The 20,080-nt window shown below is 34.8% G+C and overlaps 1 protein-coding gene, 1 long non-coding RNA gene and 1 pseudogene across 2 annotated transcripts in view; 1 reads left to right on the top strand and 2 right to left on the bottom strand.

Annotated features, from left to right (window-relative positions):
* LOC136394896 (uncharacterized) overlaps window positions 1–20,080 on the bottom strand; it is a 292,059-nt gene that overhangs the window by 40,308 nt on the left and 231,671 nt on the right. The gene's annotated exons all lie outside the window — the stretch shown is intronic.
* The window catches only part of LOC136393880 (spermatogenesis-associated protein 31D1-like), a 371,407-nt gene that overhangs the window by 173,649 nt on the left and 177,678 nt on the right, over window positions 1–20,080 (top strand). The gene's annotated exons all lie outside the window — the stretch shown is intronic.
* The window catches only part of LOC136393883 (myotubularin-related protein 6-like), a 55,857-nt pseudogene that overhangs the window by 29,651 nt on the left and 6,126 nt on the right, over window positions 1–20,080 (bottom strand).

Below are 20,080 nucleotides of genomic sequence, written 5' to 3'. Positions count from 1 at the left end.
CGCTCCACTTAATACAACAGATTTTTACTTATTATTTTTATTTTTATTTTCTTCTTCTTTAAATATTATTATTTTTTCTCTCCTTTTTTCTGTTTCCCTCTTATCCCTCTCATTATATCTCTTAGTCGACCATCACTTACAAGCAAATCATTTTATGCTTGTCTAAGATTTTCTTTTTTTTTTTTTTTTTTTTTTTTTTGCATTTAGTAGGTCCCTACTCCCTTTTTTGCCCCTTGAACTCTTCACCCCAAATCAGGCCCTCCTTTATAGGCAGTTTTTGTTCCATTTAGCATAATATAATTCACAGGTCATCACACTATTTCCCTAAGGAGGTGAGAGGAGGGGAATAGAAGAAAGAAAAAAGGGGGAAATAATAAATTATTACTTTTTTTGTGTGTGGAGTGTTTTCCTTTTTTTTTTTTCATTTTTATTCTTTATTAATTCTAATTAATACTATCAACAAGACCACCTTCAGATGCCAATAAGAAAAAGGTAATCGAATATTATGGATACAAAAGATAGAGAGGTAACACAAATAGATGTGGAAAAATCTATGGAGAAAAGATTTAACATATTGGAAGCCTTGGAGCCAAATGACAGAGAATTTAAAATAGAAATCTTAAAAATACTCAGAGATATACAAGAAAACACAGAAAGGCAATTTAGGGAAATCAGAAAACAACTCAAGGATCACAAAGAATATATTACCAAGGAAATTGAAACTATAAAAACAAATCAAACAGAAATGAAAAACTCAATTCACGAACTGAAAAACGAGGTAACAAGCTTAGCTAATAGAACAGCCCAGATAGAAGATAGGATTAGTGAAATAGAAGACAAGCAACTTGAGGCACAACAGAGAGAAGAAGAAAGAGACTCAAAAATAATAAAAAACGAGAAAGCCCTACAGGAATTGTCTGACTCCATCAGAAAGAATAACATAAGAATAATAGGTATATCAGAGGGAGAAGAGAAAGAAAATGGAATGGAGAACATATTCAAACAAATAATAGATGAGAACTTCCCAAGCCTGTGGAAAGAACTAAAGCCTCAAATTCAAGAAGCAAACAGAACACCGAGTTTTCTTAACCCCAACAAACCCACTCCAAGGCACATCATAATGAAGATGACACAAACCAACGACAAAGAAAAAATTCTCAAGGCAGCCAGGGAAAAGAAGAATACAACATATAAAGGAAGGCCCATTAGATTATCATCAGATTTCTCAGCAGAAACTCTACAAGCTTGAAAAGAGTGGACCCCAATATTTAAAGCCCTGAAAGAGAGGAACTTTCAGCCAAGAATACTATACCCATCAAAGCTATCCTTCAAGTACGAAGGAGATATAAAAACATTCACAAATACAGAAAAGATGAGAGAATTTATCATCAGAAAGCCCCCACTCCAGGAAATACTAAAGGGGGTTTTCCAACCAGATTCAAAGAACAAAAGAAAACAAAACCACAAGTAACAGCTCCACCAAGAAAACAATAAAACCAAACTTAAACTGTGACAACAGAAGAAAAAAAAGGGGAGAAAAGATGAAGATTAACAGTAGCAAAGGACAATGAAGTGCAGAAATATTAATAAGAAAGGGTACTACAATGAATATGGTAGGTACCCTTTTCATTACTTAATGGTAACCACCCTTGAAAAAACCACCACAAAAACACTTGACTTAAAAAAGGTAGCAACAGAGGAAAGAAGTATGGAATACAAACAAACAAAAACAAATGATAGAAAAACAAAAGAGAAGAATCAAACAAGATACAAAACTAACAGAAAGCAATTTATAAAATGGCAATAGGGAACCCACAAGTGTCAATAATTACACTAAATGTAAATGGATTAAACTTACCAATAAAAAGACACAGAGTAGCAGAATGGATTAAAAAAGAAAATCCAACTGTATGCTGCCTACAAGAAACTCATCTAAGCAACAAGGATAAAAACAAATTCAAAGTGAAAGGCTGGAAAACAATACTCCAAGCAAACAACACCCAAAAAAAAAGCAGGTGTAGCAATACTCATATCTGATAATGCTGACTACAAGACAGAAAAAGTACTCAGAGACAAAAATGGTCATTTCATAATGATTAAGGGGACACTGAATCAATAAGACATAACAATCCTTAATATATATGCACCAAACCAAGGAGCACCAAAATATATAAGACAGCTACTTATTGACCTTAAAACAAAAACTGTCAAAAATACAATCATACTTGGAGACCTCAATACACCGCTGACGGCTCTAGATCGGTCATCCAAACAGAGAATCAATAAAGATATAGTGGCCTTAAACGAAATACTAGAACACCTGGATATGATAGACATCTACAGGACACTTCATCCCAAAGCAACAGAGTATACATTTTTCTCTAGTGTACAAGGAACATTCTCAAGAATTGACCATATGTTGGGCCACAAAGACAATATCAGCAAATTTAGAAAAATTGAAATTGTACCAAGCATATTCTCTGATCATAAAGACTTGAAACTAGAATTCAACTGTAAAAAAGAAGGGGAAAAACCCACAAAATTGTGGAAACTAAACAACATACTTCTAAAAAATGAATGGGTCAAAGAAGAAATAAGCGCAGAGATCAGAGACAAATGAAAATGAAAATACGACATATCAGAGTTTCTGGGATGCAGCAAAAGCAGTAATAAGAGGAAAGTTCATATCACTTCAGGCCTATATGAACAAACAAAAGAGAGCCGAAGTAAACCACTTAACTTCACACCTTAAGGAACTAGAAAAAGAAGAGCAAAGACAACCCAAAACCAGCCGAAGAAAGGAGATAATAAAAATCAGAGCAGAAATAAATGAAATAGAGAACAAAAAAACTATAGAAAAAATCAATAAAACAAGGAGCTGGTTCTTTGAAAAGGTCAACAAAATCGACAAACCCTTGGCAAGACTCACCAAGGAAAAAAGACACAGGACTCAAATAAATAAAATCCAAAATGAAAGAGGAGAAATCACCACAGACATCATAGATATACAAAGAATTATTGTAGAATACTATGAAAAACTATATATATGCCACCAAATAAAACAATCTAGAAGAAATGGATAAATTCCTAGAACAATACAACCTTCCTAAACTGAGTCATGAAGAAGCAGAAAGCCTAAACAGACCAATCAGCAGGGAGGAAATAGAAAAAATTATTAAAAACCTCCCCAAAAATAAAAGTCCAGGCCCAGACGGTTATACTAGTGAATTCTATCAAACATTCAAAGAAGACTTGGTTCCTATTCTACTCAAAGTCTTCCAAAAAGTTGAAGAAGAAGCAATACTTCCAAACACATTTTATGAGACCAACATAACCCTCATACCAAAACCTGGCAAGGATGGCACAAAGAAAGAAAACTACAGACCAATATCTCTAATGAATACAGATGCTAAAATACTAAACAAAATACTGGCAAATCGAATACAACAACATATTAAAAAAATAATACATCATGATCAAGTAGGATTCATCCCAGAATCTCAAGGATGGTTCAACATACGTAAAACGGTTAACGTAATACACCATATCAACAAAACAAAGAACAAAAACCACATGATCTTATCAATAGATGCAGAAAAGGCTTTCGATAAAATACAACACAATTTTATGTTTAAGACTCTCAACAAAATGGGTATAGAAGGAAAATATCTCAACATGATAAAGGCCATATATGATAAACCATCAGCCAACATCATATTAAATGGCATAAAACTGAGGACTTTCCACCTTAAATTAGAAACACGACAGGGTTGTCCACTCTCTCCACTCTTATTTAACGTGGTGCTAGAAGTTCTGGCCAGAGCAATCAGACAAGACAAAGAAATAAAAGGCATCCATATCGGAAAAGAAGAAGTAAACGTATCACTTTTTGCTGATGATATGATCCTATACATCGAAAACCCAAAGGACTCCACAAAAAGATTACTAGAAACAATAAACCAATACAGTAAGGTCGCAGGATACAAAATTAACATACAAAAGTCCATAGCCTTTCTATATGCCAACAATGAAATATTAGAAAATGAACTCAAAAAAATAATCCCCTTCACGATTGCAAAAAAAATAAAATAAAATACCTAGGAATAAACATAACAAAGAATGTAAAGGACCTATATAAAGAAAACTACAAGGCATTGTTAAGAGAAATAGAAAAAGACACAGTGAGATGGAAAAATATTCCTTGTTCTTGGATAGGAAGAATAAATATAATAAAAATGGCCATATTACCCAAAGTAATATATAAATTTAATGCAATTCCCATCAAAATTCCTATGATATTTTTTAAAGAAATGGAACAAAAAATTATAAGGTTCATATGGAACTATAAAAAACCCCGAATAGCCAAAGCAATCCTAAGGAAAAGGATGAAGCTGGGGGCATTACAATACCTGACTTTAAACTATATTATAGGGCCACAATAATCAAAACTGCATGGTATTGGCAGAAAAATAGACACTCAGACCAATGGAACAGAATAGAAAGCCCAGAAATAAAACCACATATATATGGTCAAATAATCTTTGATAAAGGGGCCAACAACACAAAATGGAGAAAAGAAAGCCTCTTCAACAAATGGTGTTGGGAAAACTGGAAAGCCACATGCAACGGAATGAAACTCGATTACAGCCTGTCCCCGTGTACTAAAATTAATTCAAAATGGATCAAAGACCTAAATATAAGATCTCAAACAATAAAATACATAGAAGAAGACATAGGTACTAAAATCATGGACCTGGGTTTTAAAGAACATTTTATGAACTTGACTCCAATGGCAAGAGAAGTGAAGGCAAAGATAAATGAATGGGACTACATCAGAATAAAAAGTTTTTGCTCAGCAAGAGAAACTGATATCAAAATAAACAGAAAGCCAACTAATTGGGAACTGATATTTTTAAACAACAGCTCAGATAAGGGCCTAATATCCAAAATTTACAAAGAACTCATAAAACTCAACAACAAACAAACAAACAATCCAATAAAAAAATGGGAAGAGGACATGAACAGACACTTCTCCCAGGAAGAAATACAAATGGCCAACAGATATATGAAAAGATGCTCAGCTTCATTAGTTATTAGAGAAATGCAAATCAAAACTACAATGAGATACCATCTTACCCCTGTTAGATTAGCTATTATCAACAAGACGGATAATAGCAAATGTTGGAGAGTCTGTGGAGAAAAAGGAACCCTCATACACTGTTGGTGGGAATGTAAAGTAGTAGAACCATTATGGAGGAAAGTATGGTGGTTCCTCAAAAAACTGCAAATAGAACTACCTTATGACCCAGCAATCCCTCTACTGGGTATATACCCCAAAACCTCAGAATCATTGATTCGTAAAGACACATGTAGCCCCATGTTCATTGCAACATTGTTCACAGTGGCCAAGACATGGAAACAACCAAAAAGCCCTTCAATAGAAGACTGGATAAAGAAGATGTGGCACATATACACTATGGAATACTACTCAGCCATAAGAAATGATGACATCAGGTCATTTACAGCAAAATGGTGGGATCTTGATAACATTATACGGAGTGAAATAAGTAAATCAGAAAAACACAAGAACTACATGATTCCATACATTGGTGGAACATAAAAACGAGACTAAGAGACATGGACAAGAGAGTGGTGGTTACCAGGGGTGGGGGGAGGGAGGTCACAGGAGGGAGGGAGGGAGAGTTAGGGGGAGGGGGAGGGGCACAGAGAAAACTAGATAGAGGGTGACGGAGGACAATCTGACTCTGGGTGAGGGGTATGCAACATAATTAAATGACAAGATAACCTAGACATGTTTTCTTTGAATATATGTACCCTGAATTATTAATGTCATCCCATTAACATTAATAAAAATTTATAAAAAAAAAAAGAAAAGAAAATTCCTTGAAACATATAATACTTTTAAAATCAATCTGGAAGAATCAGAAAACCTAAACAGACCAATTACACCAAATGAGATGGAAACAGTTATCAAAAAACTCCCAACAAAGAAAAGTCCTGGGCCAGATGGCTTCATAAGAGAATTCTACCAAATATTCAAAGAAGAACTAACTCTTATTCTTCTCAAACTATTTCCAAAAATTCAAGAGGAAGAAAGACTTCCATGCTTCTTTTATGAGGCGAGCATAATTCTGATTCCAAAACCAGATGAAGACAACACAAAGAAAGAAAATTATAGGCCAATATTCCTGATGAATATAGATGCTAAAATCCTCAACAAAATATTAGCCAACCAGATACAGCAATATATGAAAAAAATCATACACCATGATCAAGTGGGATTTATTCTGGGAAGGCAAGGCTGGTACAATATTCGTAAATCAATCAATGTGATTCATCACATAAACAAAAGGAAGGAGAAAAACCACACATAATTTCAATAGACGCAGAAAAAGCATTTGATAAAATCCAGCACCCATTCACGATCAAAACTCTCAGCAAATTGGGAATACAGGGAACATACCTCAACATGATAAAGGCCATCTATGAGAAACCCACAGCCAACATCATATTCCATGGATAAAAATTAAAAGCAATCCCCTTCCCCTTAACATCAGGAATAAGTCAGGGGTGCTCCCTTTCACCACTCTTATTCAACATAGTTCTGGAAGTCCTAGCCACAGCAATCAGACAAAAAGAAGAAATAAAAGACATCCAAATTAAAAAAGAAGTAAAACTATCATTATTTGCCGATGATATGATATTGTATATAGAAAACCCTAAAGTCTCAGTCAAGCCTGACCAGGCGGTGGCGCACTGGATAGAGCGTCAGACTGGGATGTAGATGACCCAGGTTCAAGACTCGAGGTCACCAGCTTGAACGTGGGCTCATCTGGCTTGAGAAAAAAAAAACTCACCAGCTTGGACTCAAGGTCACTGGCTCGAGCAAGGGGTTACTCGGTCTGCTGAGGGCCCGTGGTCAAGGCTCATATGAGAAAGCAATCAATGAACAACTAAGGTGTTGCAATGAAAAAACTGATGATTGATGATTCTCATCTCTCTCTGTTCCTATCTGTCTGTCCCTATCTCTGACTCTCTCTCCGTCTCTGTAAAAATAAATAAAGTCTCAGTAAAAAAACTACTGGACCTTATAAATGAATATAGAAAGGTGGCAGGATATAAAATTAATACTCAGAAATCACTGACATTTTTATACACCAACAATGAACTGTCAGAAAGAGAAATTAAGGAAATAATCCCCTTCACTATTACAACCAAAAAAATAAAGTAACTAGGAGTAAATTTAACCAGGGAGATTAAAGAGTTGTACTCGGAAAATTATAAAACATTGATAAAAGAAATCAAGGAAGATACAAACAAGTGGAAGCATATACCATGCTCACGGTTAGGAATAATAAACATCATTAAAATGTCTGTATTACCCAAAGCAATTTATAAATTCAATGCAATGCCAATTAAAATACCAATGACATACTTCAAAGATATAGAACATACATTCCAAAAATTTATATGAAACCAAAAAAGAACACGAATAGCCTCAGCAATCCTGGAAAGGAAGAATAAAGTGGGAGGTATCACAGTTCCTGATATCAAGTTATACTACAAGGCCATTGTACGCAAAATAGTTTGGTACTGGCATAAGAACAGGCACATAGATCAATGGAACAGAACAGAGAACCCAGAAATAAACCAACACCTTATGGACAACTGATATTTAACAAAGGAGGTAAGAGCATACAATGGAGAAAAGACAGCCTCTTCAACAAATGGTGTTGGGGAAATTGGACAGCTACCTGCAAAAAAATGAAACTAGACCACCAACTTACACCATTCACAAAAATCAACTCAAAATGGATAAAGGACTTAAATGTAAGCAGTGAAACCATAAGCATCTTAGAAGAAAACAGAGGCAGTAAGCTCTCAGACATCTCTCGCAGTAATATATTTGTCGATTCATCTCCACAGGCAAGTGAAATAAAAGACAGGATAAACAAATGGGACTTTATCAAATTAAAAAGTTTTGCACAGCTAAAAACAATAAGAACAGAATAAAAAGACAAACTACACAATGGAAGAACATATTTGATAGTGTATGTCTGATAAGGGGTTAATAACCAAAATTTATAAAGAACTTGTAAAACTTAATACCAGGAAGACAAACAATCCAATCAAAAAATTGGCAAAAGAAATGAATAGACACTTCTCTAAAGAGGACATACTGATGGCCAATAGGCAGATGAAAAAATGCTCAACATAACTAATCATTAGAGAAATGCAAATTGAGACCACAATGAGATATCACCTCACACCAGTCAGAATGGCGCTCATCAACAAAACAACACAGAATAAGTGCTGGCGAGGATGTGGAGAAAAGGGAACTCTCCTGCACTGCTGGTGGGAATGCAGACTGGTGCAGCCACTGTGGAAAACAGTATGGAGATTCCTCAAAACATTAAAAATTGAATGGCCTTTTGACCCAGCTATCCCAGTTTTAGGAATTTATCCCAAGTACACCATAGCACTGTTTCAAAAGGAGAAATGCACCACCATGTTTATGGCAGCATTGTTTATAATAGCGAAGATCTGGAAACAGCCCAAGTGTCCGTCAGTGGACAAGTGGATTAAAAAGCAGTGGCACATATACACAATGGAATACTATGGGGCCATGAAAAAGAAGGAAATCTTACCTTTAGCAACAACATGGATGGACATGGAAACTATTATGTTAAGTGAAATAAGCCAGGCAGAAAAAGAAAAATATATGACCTAACTCATTTGAGGAATCCAATGAACAATGTGAACTGAGGAATGGAATTGAGACAGAGGAGACATCAAAGGGACCAGAGGAAAAGAGAACAGAGAGAAAGGGGATGAGAGGATGGGATAAAGCTGAAGGGAAGGGGGGGAGGGCGTTATGGGGAGGGGGGTAAGGGAGATGTTGAGGGGAATACGGGGGAGGGGGAATACATTCAGGGCAACACTAGAATCTATGTAAACACAATAAATTAAAATCAATTAAAAAAAAGTTGCCTGGTATTTTAATTTTTACAATTTCATACCATGACTAGAAAGATACTTTAATATACTGCTCACAAACATTAGGGAATACTTCAAAATGAATATGAGGTGATAAAATATCCCCTAATTTTTGTGAGCAGTGTATTTAAATGGAACGTTATCATAAATTAGTCTAAACTGTAATGACTTATCTAAAATATCTAATGGCAATTTCTTGTAAAGTAATTAGAATTGTACTAACACAGTAGCCACTACCTAAATATGGCTACTGAACACCTAAAATCTAGGTAGTCCAAACTGAGATGCACTATATGTATAAAATCTCTAAGACTAAGGCAAAAATATTATATATCATTATAATATTTTACATTATACATGTATATATTGATTACATGTTTAACAATGTTTTCAATATATTAGGTTAAGTATATTATTAAAGTTAATTTGAACTATTTCTTTTTATTTTTTAAAATGTGACTACTAGAAAATATATTTCTAGTATATATTTCAAATTATATAATTTAAAATCTTAAAATGTTTGACTAGCATTATATTTCTATGGAACAAAGCTGACTAGAAGGTAAACAATAATCATACCTTCCAGTGACATCTGAAGGTTGTACCGCATGACATGAATATTCTCAATTCCAACAAACTGAAACCTAATATATTAGAATAGTTATCTTCATTTTCATAGCTTTTCCAGCTGCTCTGTTGGCCATTGCATTCAGCTAAAAATTTAAATTTTAGATATTTAGAGACAAATTTATCTTGTAACTTACCAAAAATTATGAAAACACTAAATAAATTACATTTTAGCTAGTAGTTTAAAGGAACTCATAACAACTAAATATGCTAATTATTTTTTAACAATTAAAAGTCTCATATGTTAATTACAGCAAAGGAGGATACTCTAAAGAAACATGATTGCGGCCCTGGCCGGTTGGCTCAGTGGTAGAGCGTCGGCCTGGCATGCAGAAGTCCCAGGTTCGATTCCCGGCCAGGGCACACAGGAGAAGCGTCCATTTGCTTCTCCACCCCTCCCCCTCCCCTTCCTCTCTGTCTCTCTCTTCCCCTCTCACAGCCGAGGCTCCGTTGGAGCAGAGATGGCCCGGGCGCTGGAGATGGCTCCTTGGCCTCTGCCCCAGGCGCTAGAGTGGCTCTGGTCGCGGCAGAGCAACGCCCCAGAGGGGCAGAGCATCGCCCCCTGGTGGGCAGAGCGTCGCCCCCTGGTGGGCGTGCCAGGTGGATCCCGGTCGGGCACATGCGGGAGTCTGTCTGACTGTCTCTCCCAGTTTCTAGCTTGAGGAAAAAAAAAAAAAAAAAAAAAAAAGAAACATGATTGCTATATAATGGAAAGGTCAGATAAGAAGTTCCTCATAAATGATTCATGAAACTAAAGTATTTTAATTAATTTTCCATATGTGTGTAATATTTCAAAATCTAAAACCAGAAAGAGCTCCTATCTAAATCCTAAATTACTCAAAGATGAGCAGAGATGGGTTGTTTTTATTTTCGAGAATAAATCTATGAGATTTACCTCAAAACAGCCTAGAGCACTTGATCATTCAGAAAGATACAGGAACTCTTAAATTCAGATCTGAAATATCTGTGAAATTATTTGAGGTCCTCCATATTAGAGACTGCTGGAGGCCCACACAGTATATAACATGGCCTATAATCCTCTAGCTTGATACAGCTCCAAGAATTGGGCCAAAAATAAACCAGTTGGTAGGGACAAAACATAGTACCTATAAACCCACGATCGTTGATTTTTAAATCAAACTATCAGAAGTTCATTTAAAATTTGTCATGTTTAATTTTTCCAGACTAGGATTTCATAGAGCATATTATTACAATTTACTAAATATTCTTATGAACTTGGATAAAATAGAACCCAAATTTTAGGAAGAAATAGTAGCTGTTCATTCAGTGAATTGGAGCCCAGGTTGCTAACAAATACGGTTAAACTGTATTTACAGACTCACTGGTTGGTTATTCAGCACCTATGATTACTAAGGTTAAGGGTTAGATATTTAAAATTTTTCCATATTATCACTACTTGAATTTAAATTTAAGGAATAAAACAAAACAAAGAAAGAGATATTTTCTCTGTAGAAGTCAGTTATACAAATAAGACATATTAGGTCCTGAGAAACAAACTGTCCTGAGACCATATATTCAGAAAGTCTTGTATTACAATCATCTTTTATATCTAACATCACCTAAATATAGTTCTAACCAATTATTCCACCTAGATTATCCAAGTAAAATAAAATTGATCTTACAAGAGATAATGCTCTTGACTTCTAAGGAAATCTTTAATAAAAGATTACTGAAGTATTGGTTTCTAATCGTTAATACTCCTAAATTTAATACTCCAAATTAATCTTTTCATATGTTTTCTCTATTTTTTTTTTGTAAGACTGCATAATGATGAGAATTACTTCTAAAACAGGTACCATTCCTTTCAACAGAGCTGCCTACAATTGTGGTCTAAATGGCTCACTCGCTTTTTCTAATCACTTTCTCATCTTTCTAGATTTTTGAAGAAATCCTCTCTATAATTCTGCCAACGTTCTTTTGTGTAGCCCACCAGCTCTGCACGCGATGCTATAATAAAAATTAAAAGTAATGTTAGCTATTACCATTGTGGATTTAAATTACTTTAGCTTCAGGATCCTATATGAATTAGTTATTTAACTGTATTGATAAAAAGAAAAAAGATTGTGATATTTGTCCCAATAATAAAACCTTTACCTTATAAAATGGATGGCTAACATAACAACTATTTCCTGTTCACTATTTATAATTCTCTATTTCAAAGTTTCCTAAGTTAACTCACTATGTATTTTCCAGACTATTTCAAATGAACTTAAAGTGTTTTGCCAACTGAAAATTCTAATTGAAGTTCTAGTTTTTCACAACACACACTAGTATTTCTTTACAATAATATAATACTTATACACCATCAATAGTTCCCAATAAAACTCAGCTTTCCTAAATTTATATATTGGAAAATGTAAAAAGTCACCATCTGGGTTACTGGGAAATTGATCTTTTAAATTGACATCCTCTAAAAGACTAATTTCCTTAGTATCATTAGCCTTGGTTAATTTAAAACTAGGATTCAGTATGTTAAATGTGGACAAATTTATCAATTCTCATTAAATAAAATAACAAAGATGATTAACAGACTGTACTGTGGTAAGGCACATACTTTGGGCCTGGTGTTCACGACATACATATAGCGATTGGTGGGACTGACTTTGCTGATGGCTTGAAGTAAATGTTCATCCTCCAGGCACCTGGCACTGAATCCTGACAGTGGTTGATTACATCGACAAATGGCAGCCTAATTTTAAAGACAGAAAACAGATTATTCAAAAATGTCTAAAACATGCCTCATAAAATGCCTAAAAGAAAAAAAGTTAAAATCAAATGCACTATTTAAACATTGGCAGAACAATTAGAAGGCATTATCTTTGAAATCCTATTTGAATTAAATACTATTTTAACCTCTTGATGTTACTTAATGTTTCCCAATATTCTCTTCAAAGAAATCTAAATGCCTCCTTAACCTACTTTGATAAAAAACATCTTAGGTCCTTGGAAGCAACACCTGGTCTATTTTACGTAATTTACTATAATAGATGCATTCTGTGGCCTCGATTACAAGATATTTTCAAGTCAAGTTCAAGTAAGAGATCAGACAATAAATGCAGAACAGGATTTTTTAAAATTGCAAGACATTTGAACTTTTACACCTTCTAAAGGCTTTCAGACTTCTAATTAGAAATCAGCAATCTTTATATAACATAAGACATAAAATGAGAAAATGAACTTCAAGTCAAATTCAAGTCAAACTATAGTCAACCTAAGAGGGCAAAAATATCTATAAGAAGTAATGAATATTGGATTAGATATTTACTGTTGTTTACAGTCTTAAAAAAAGAATAAGATTTAGACTCATATACCCTTTATCCAATCTTATCCATACCAACCCTAACTTAATCCTACTCAAACATTTTAACCACAGAATCATTAAGGGAAAAAAGTATACATAAATTTACATATCACCTATTTTAAAATTACATGTACAGCCTAACCAGGCGGTGGCGCAGTGGATAGAGTGTCAGACTGAGACACAAAGGACCCAGCTTCAAGACCTCAAGGTTGCCAGCTTGAGCACGGGTTCATCTGGTTTGAGCAAAGCTCACCAGCTTGGACCCAAGGTCCCTGACTTGAGCAAGGGGTTACTTGGTCTGCTGTAGCTCCACGGTCAAGGTACATATGAGTAAGCAATCAATGCACAACTAAGGTGCTGCAATGAAAAATTTATGCTTCTCATCTCTCTCCCTTCCTATCTGTCTGTTCCTATCTATCTCTCTCTCTAACTCTGTCAAAAAAAAAAAAGATTACATGTATATAAAAACCCTCATAAAAATGAAATAAAATAGAAGAAAATGAGGACTGCCTAATTAAATTTTTTTCAAACCTTTTTTAGCCCAGATTTCCAATTAAAAATATATACAAACATGGGTGTGTCAAACAATGGCCTATAACCAGTCATAACTCCCTATAACTTTGTTATGAAAAGTAAATTAGAAATTTTTGTTTAAAGTTTTATTTATTATTTCTGGCTCCCTTCTAAAGCCCAATTTGAAATTTTAATAAAAGTATTTAATATGTATACAACAAAAAGGTCAAAGAGAATGGGAAAGGAAACAAAGACAGAGATGTTAATAAAAACTGGGGAAATGAAAGCAGATTCACAAGAAATAGCTAATTTATCAGAGCAAAGAAAGCTGCCTCATCGTTATGAGTCAATAAGAAGCAGTTATCTTGAGCAACAAAGTCCCAGACAGGTTCAGATTTGGTACCTCTGAAAACCTGAGTAGGGGTACAACTGAAAGCAATAAAACTGGCTGGAATAATTAACAATCCCAGACTTGCTCTCACCCTGAAGAAAAAGTTTATTCTAAGAAGATGATTAACCTGAAGATTGGACAACAGGCAGAGCTGTAGTTGGCGGTGAAGCTTTACACCACCCCCCAAACAGGAGGATTAAGTTTTAACATTAAAACAGAAAGAAGGATCCAAAGACAGCAATCACTCATGATTCAAACAAACTTCTAAACAGCCAACCAAGAATTTGATATTTAAAGGACATGAAAAACCAAACAAAATAAATAGAAAAAAAGAAATTGAGTAAAACTACAAACTAATGTGGGGAGCACAAGAATTCTTTTCAAAAATCCTTAACATCTTCAGAGAACTAAGTCATCACATCCAAAAATAGAAAACTGTCTAAGAAGTTCAGAAAACAGAAAACAATCCTTGGATTTTTAAAACACTATTGCCAAAAAATAAAGAATTTAAGAGATGGATTAGAAGTGAGGTTCAGGAAATCTTGCCCCCTACCTCAAATCTTGCAGTGAGACTTACAGACCTGTCCGAGCATAGAAAGATGAAAAATAGGAGAGAAAATTAAGAAAAATGAAGGTTTATGCTAGGAACCCCACTTGTCAAGTAATACAAACAAAAGTACAAAAAAATTAATAAAAGAAAGGAAGTTACCAAAGAAACAGAGGCAACTCCCCAAAACTGAGACCTCAGCTTCTAGACGGAATTTAATACAGCACACCAAGGCACAGAACCATGAAGTGTCAGAACGTTGGAGATAAAGAAGAGTTTTTAAAAGCTTCCTAAGGAAAAGAATCAGGTCACAAAAACCTGGGAGTCAGAAATGGCATCCAAATCCTCAACTTACCATCTGAGAGATATAGAAAAAGTGATTTACCCTCTCTGAACCACAGTTCTCCCACTTGAAAGTTAGAGGTAATTAGCAGAGCCCGCCTCATAAAGTTACTATGAGAATTTCATGCATAGAAAGCATTTAACACAGGGGTCCCCAAACTTTTTACACAGGGGGCCAGTTCACTGTCCCTCAGATCGTTGGAGGGCCGGACTATAAAAATACTATGAACAAATCCCTATGCACACTGCACATATCTTATTTTAAAGTAAAAAAACAAAACAGGAACAAATACAATATTTAAAATAAAGAACAAGTAAATTTAAATCAACAAACTGACCAGTATTTCAATGGGAACTATGCTCCTCTCACTGACCACCAATGAAAGAGGTGCCCCTTCTGGAAGTGCAGCAGGGGCCGGATAAATGGCCTCAGGGGGCCACATGAGGCCCGCGGGCCATAGTTTGGGGACCCCTGATTTAACATATACCACAGTACCTTCTGGCCTACTGCTACAGGCTACAGAGGTAAGTTTATTGTAATGTGCAATCCATATTACAGATTATCAGTATAAAGTAGACTCCTCTGCCTCTTCATACTGAAAACTCCTTTCAACTTGAAGAGTTTACTTTTAAAATGGGAGCTTTAAATAACCGTGGTTCTCCCTTTTCTCAATAGTTGACTTGTCAAACTGTCTGGTTTCCCCCAATACAGCAGGATCAAAAGATAGCCATAGGCAAAGAAGAGAACCTATCTAATGCCATTATTTTCAAGTCACAATTAAAAGAAAGGAAGGAAGGAAAGAATGAAGGAGGAGGTAAAGGGGAAAGAAAGATGACAAGTACAAAAGCTTCTGTATTTCAGGGTAATTTAGTTTTAAAATGCCGAAAATGTCATTAAGTGAAAAGTTAGTGCTTCTCTGTCAGCAATAGAGTAATGACACCTTAATATAAGTAAATGTGAGCGTTCTTTTGAATACTTACACACACCTGAAGAGGGGTTATATACTACACTGGTAAAATCAAAAGCTGCCTACCTCCTTATTTTGATGATAATAGGAAAGAACTGGAAATCTTCCCTTGCTCCGGAACTTAGAACTACCAACAATTATCGGTTTGCTTGCTATTCGGGGAACATCAAGTTATCTAGGATAAGTTTCACAAATCTGTAAAAATAAATAACATATAACCATTCCTTGTAGTTCAAAAATCAAGAGGTTAGAAACTACCATATTTTCCCATGTAAAAGACACACCTTAATTTGGGGGCCCAAAATTTGAAAAAAATGTATTATGTACATAAAGTTGTAATGTATTGAACTCAAGTTTTATTCATCATAAAATTCATACAACTCCTCATCACTGTCAAAACTCCCATCCATTAGCTTGTCCTCATCTGTGTCTGATGACAAATCACTGTCTTGATATATTGCCTCATCCTCAGTTCCATCTATGGCATTTCAAATGCCACAACCACTGTATAAGACGTACCCAGTTATTAGACCCCAAGTTTTTCAATAAAGGGCGCATCTTAAATACATGGGTAAATATGGTACCTTTATAAAATTTTAAAAGTTAATAATGCAAGAACAGAACATAGCAATACAGAGCCAACTTGTTACTGAGACACTTGCTAACTCTCTGATACTAAGATTTTCTGAAGTTCTCCGGAAGGTAGCTAAGTTACCTTGTATTCTCAGTTGGCATCAGACAACTGCCAGTTTGAATTTGGCACGCCCATCCTCTTATATTCCTCTGCAAGGTCAAAAAGCTGCCAACCTCATAGTCGATCCAAATCATTTTGTTTGGGATTATAAGAGAACGCATAGAGATCTTCATATTTTGCTACAGTACACAAAATGCATAAATATTAAAATACGTGACAAAAGTAACTTTTGGTCTTACCTGTCCATTTTTTCTTTAAACTTTTCAGAGATGATTTATACCTTATGATATTTTAACTTAAAATTTTCTCAGTTCTTTGATGCAAATGATTGATTATACCTAAAGGCATAAATGTATCAATCTGAAATTTGATCTTTATCAGTAAAAGCTAGTAAATAATAGATATACACATTACTGCAATATTTCCCTTTCTTAAAAGTAAAATTTTAAAGACACACATACAAAAAAGTAAAGTTAAAAAAAAATTCCTATCCACTACTTATTCCAAATGACAGGTAAAATAAAGACTAACGCTATAATGAAAAGTTAGAGGTGTCGTATAAAACATGAAATTGCCTACACATTCCTCCTGTAAGTGTGGTTTTGGGCAAAAACAGCAATGACTGCACAGAGGTTCAGAGAACACTCTCTTCTGAATAAGCCCCTGAAGTCACAGAACAATCTGACCATAAGATTTGACCTAATTGGGACAATGGGTAAGTGTTAAAGCCTTTACGTGTTAGAAGAGTGAACAATAATCTGCTGCTAGACCACTGCAAGCCTGGTGTCCAACAAACAAAGTAACATCCAGTAACTAAGGTGCTTTGTCTCCCTGGAGATCTATGTAACTCAAGTTATGTTGTTTGAATAAAGCCTCCAGACCCCTATGTCAGAGTAGAGATAAGATTTCCCATTAGGGCCTATCTTCCTCTCCCTCCTATCTCTACTAAGGTAGGATTCACCCTCTTTCCCTCTGCTCATCTCCCTTACACTCCACTCCAGTCAGGTAGATATATTAGGCCCACTACTATCAGAGGAGCCTGACCTTCCTCAACGTTTTCCTTAGTGACCCATTTCCAAGTCACTCCTCTCAGCTAGGGAAGTCTTTAAAAAAAGAGAGAAAAGCTATTAACAGACTTCTAAAACATTAATATAAATCAATAGTTTTATTAAAGTTTGTCCTACAAATGCTTCACTTTGTCCTTACTATATTATCCTTTCTTTGGAAACCATTATTACGGCTCAGATCAGAAGTTTCTAATTCCTTCTAGGTCAAATTAGAATAGAATTTAAGAGTAATTTGAAGAACTCAATTTAAGAGTAATTTGAAGTATAAAATAGTAAGATTTTAAGTAAAGTACCTTATAATCCATCTCAAAATTGAACAAGTAACTAAGAACAGTACCTTGTTTTGACAATTGTAGCAAAGAATTGTAAGTATCATGACAATCTCTTTCTCTAGGAACAATGAAATGCACAATCCTGAAATTCTTGCACTGAATCACAAGTGGGCATCCAGAAGTGGTCAAAGCCAGTTTCTCCACTGAGGCAATATGATGGTGCAGTATATGCAGCATGAAAAAAACATTTGATCATTATTAAAAGCACTAAGTATCTTATTCTCTTCCACAGTCATAAATGTTAGAAATGTCCTCTTCAAATAAAGTCTCAAATGTTATACACTACATATTCAAACTTAAATTTTTTAAATAAAATTGCCCAAGCCAGAAATGTGCCCTGATCATTCCACATATTTAAATCCCAAGAATTTAATCATTAATTATTTACATATATCATTAAATACCAAGAATTGCATCCACCAAATATCTCTGTAACCTGTCGACTTCTCTTCATCTCCACTGTCACTCTCCCAGTTGCAATGTTCCTAGTGTTTCTCACCTGAATTACTATAACTATCTTCCTAAATGCTCCCTCCATATCCTACTCTTGACCCCAATCCATTTCTACAAGGCATACAATTCACCATTAAACCCAATAAAAAAAAAAAGAAAGGCCTGGTCAGATAGCTAGGTTGGTTGGAGTGCTGTCCCAAAGCACAGAGGCTGCTGGTCTGATCCCAGGTCAAGGCACATTCAGGAACAGATTGATTTTCCTTTCTCTCTCTCTCCCTCTTCACTCACTTTCTAGAATCAATAACATAAAAACTTTAAAAAAAATAAAAAAAGGTAAGGCTATTTGACATTGTTTCCCATTTCTCCCATCCAAATACTAACCAGGCCTAAACTAGCCTAACTTCTGAAATCAGTCGAGGGCAGACACATTCAGCATGGTATGACCAGAAACTTTCCCACTTTATAGCCTCATTTTGAGTTCCACTCCCAACATCACTAAGTTCTAGTGACAATAGTGTTCTTTTAGCTCCTCAAATGAGACAAACTCCTTTATACACACTCAGTTGGGACACTGTAGATCTAACTCTTCAACTATGAACTTCTAGTATTATTTCTGGCCTTCACTTAAAACTCAGTACTGAGAAAAGGTATTTTATGCAAATGGAAATGAAAACAAAGTTGGGGTAGCAATACTTATAGCTGACAAAATAGACTTTTAAAATAAAGGCTATATATAGTAAGAGACAAAGAAGGACACTATATAATGATAAAGGGAGCAATCCAACAACAGCAGAAAACCCTGTTAAATAAACACTTACACCCCCAATATAGGATCAGCTAAATATTTAAAGCAAATCTTGATTAATGTAACAGGAAAGACTGACAGCAATAGAGTCGTAATAGGGGATTTTAAACCCCATTGACATCAACAGATATAGCTTCTAGACAGAAAGTCAAAAGGAAACAGCAGCCTTAAATGACACATTAGATCAGTTGGATTTAATTGATATCTTCAGAGCATATCACCCCAAAGCAGCAGAATATACATTCTTTTCAAGTGCACATGGAACATCCTCTCAGATAAATCACACACAAAACAAATCTCAATAAATTTAAAGATTGAAATCATATCAAGCATCTTCTCTGACCATAATGGTATAAAACTAGAAATCAATCACAAAAACTGAAAAACACACAAAGGCATGGAGGCTAAGCATACATGTTACTAAATAATTAAAGGGCTAGCAATAAGATCAAAGAAAAAATCAAAACATACCTTGAGACAAATAATAATGAGAACACAACCAAAATCTATGGGACACAGTGAAAAGATGGAAATATATAGCATCACAGGCCTATCTCAAGAAAAAAGAAAAATCTCAAATGAACAATCTAACCTTACACTTAAAGAAACTTGAAAAACAACAACAATATCCAAAGTAAGGAGAAGGAAGGAAATAATAAAGATCAAAACAAATAAACAAAATAGACTTAAAAAAATACAAAAGATCAACAAAACCAAGAGCTGGTTCTTTGAAATGACAAGCAAGATAGACAAAACCTCTAACCAGAGTCATCAAGAAAAAAAGAAAGAGGACCCAAATAAATAAAATCAGAGATGAAAGAGAAGTAACAACAGAAACTAAAGAACTATAAGAAGATATTGCAAACAATTATATGTCAACAAATTGGACAATCTGTGAAAAATGGATAAATTCCTAGAAATTTACAATCTTCCAAAACTGAAATCAGAGAACATGAATAAACAAATTACAGCTAAGAAAACTGAAGCAGTAATCAAAAATT

Source organism: Saccopteryx leptura, chromosome 2 (assembly GCF_036850995.1).
Source record: "Saccopteryx leptura isolate mSacLep1 chromosome 2, mSacLep1_pri_phased_curated, whole genome shotgun sequence".
Classification (NCBI taxonomy): Eukaryota; Metazoa; Chordata; class Mammalia; order Chiroptera; family Emballonuridae; genus Saccopteryx; species Saccopteryx leptura.
This window is presented reverse-complemented; position numbering and strand designations above follow the sequence as displayed.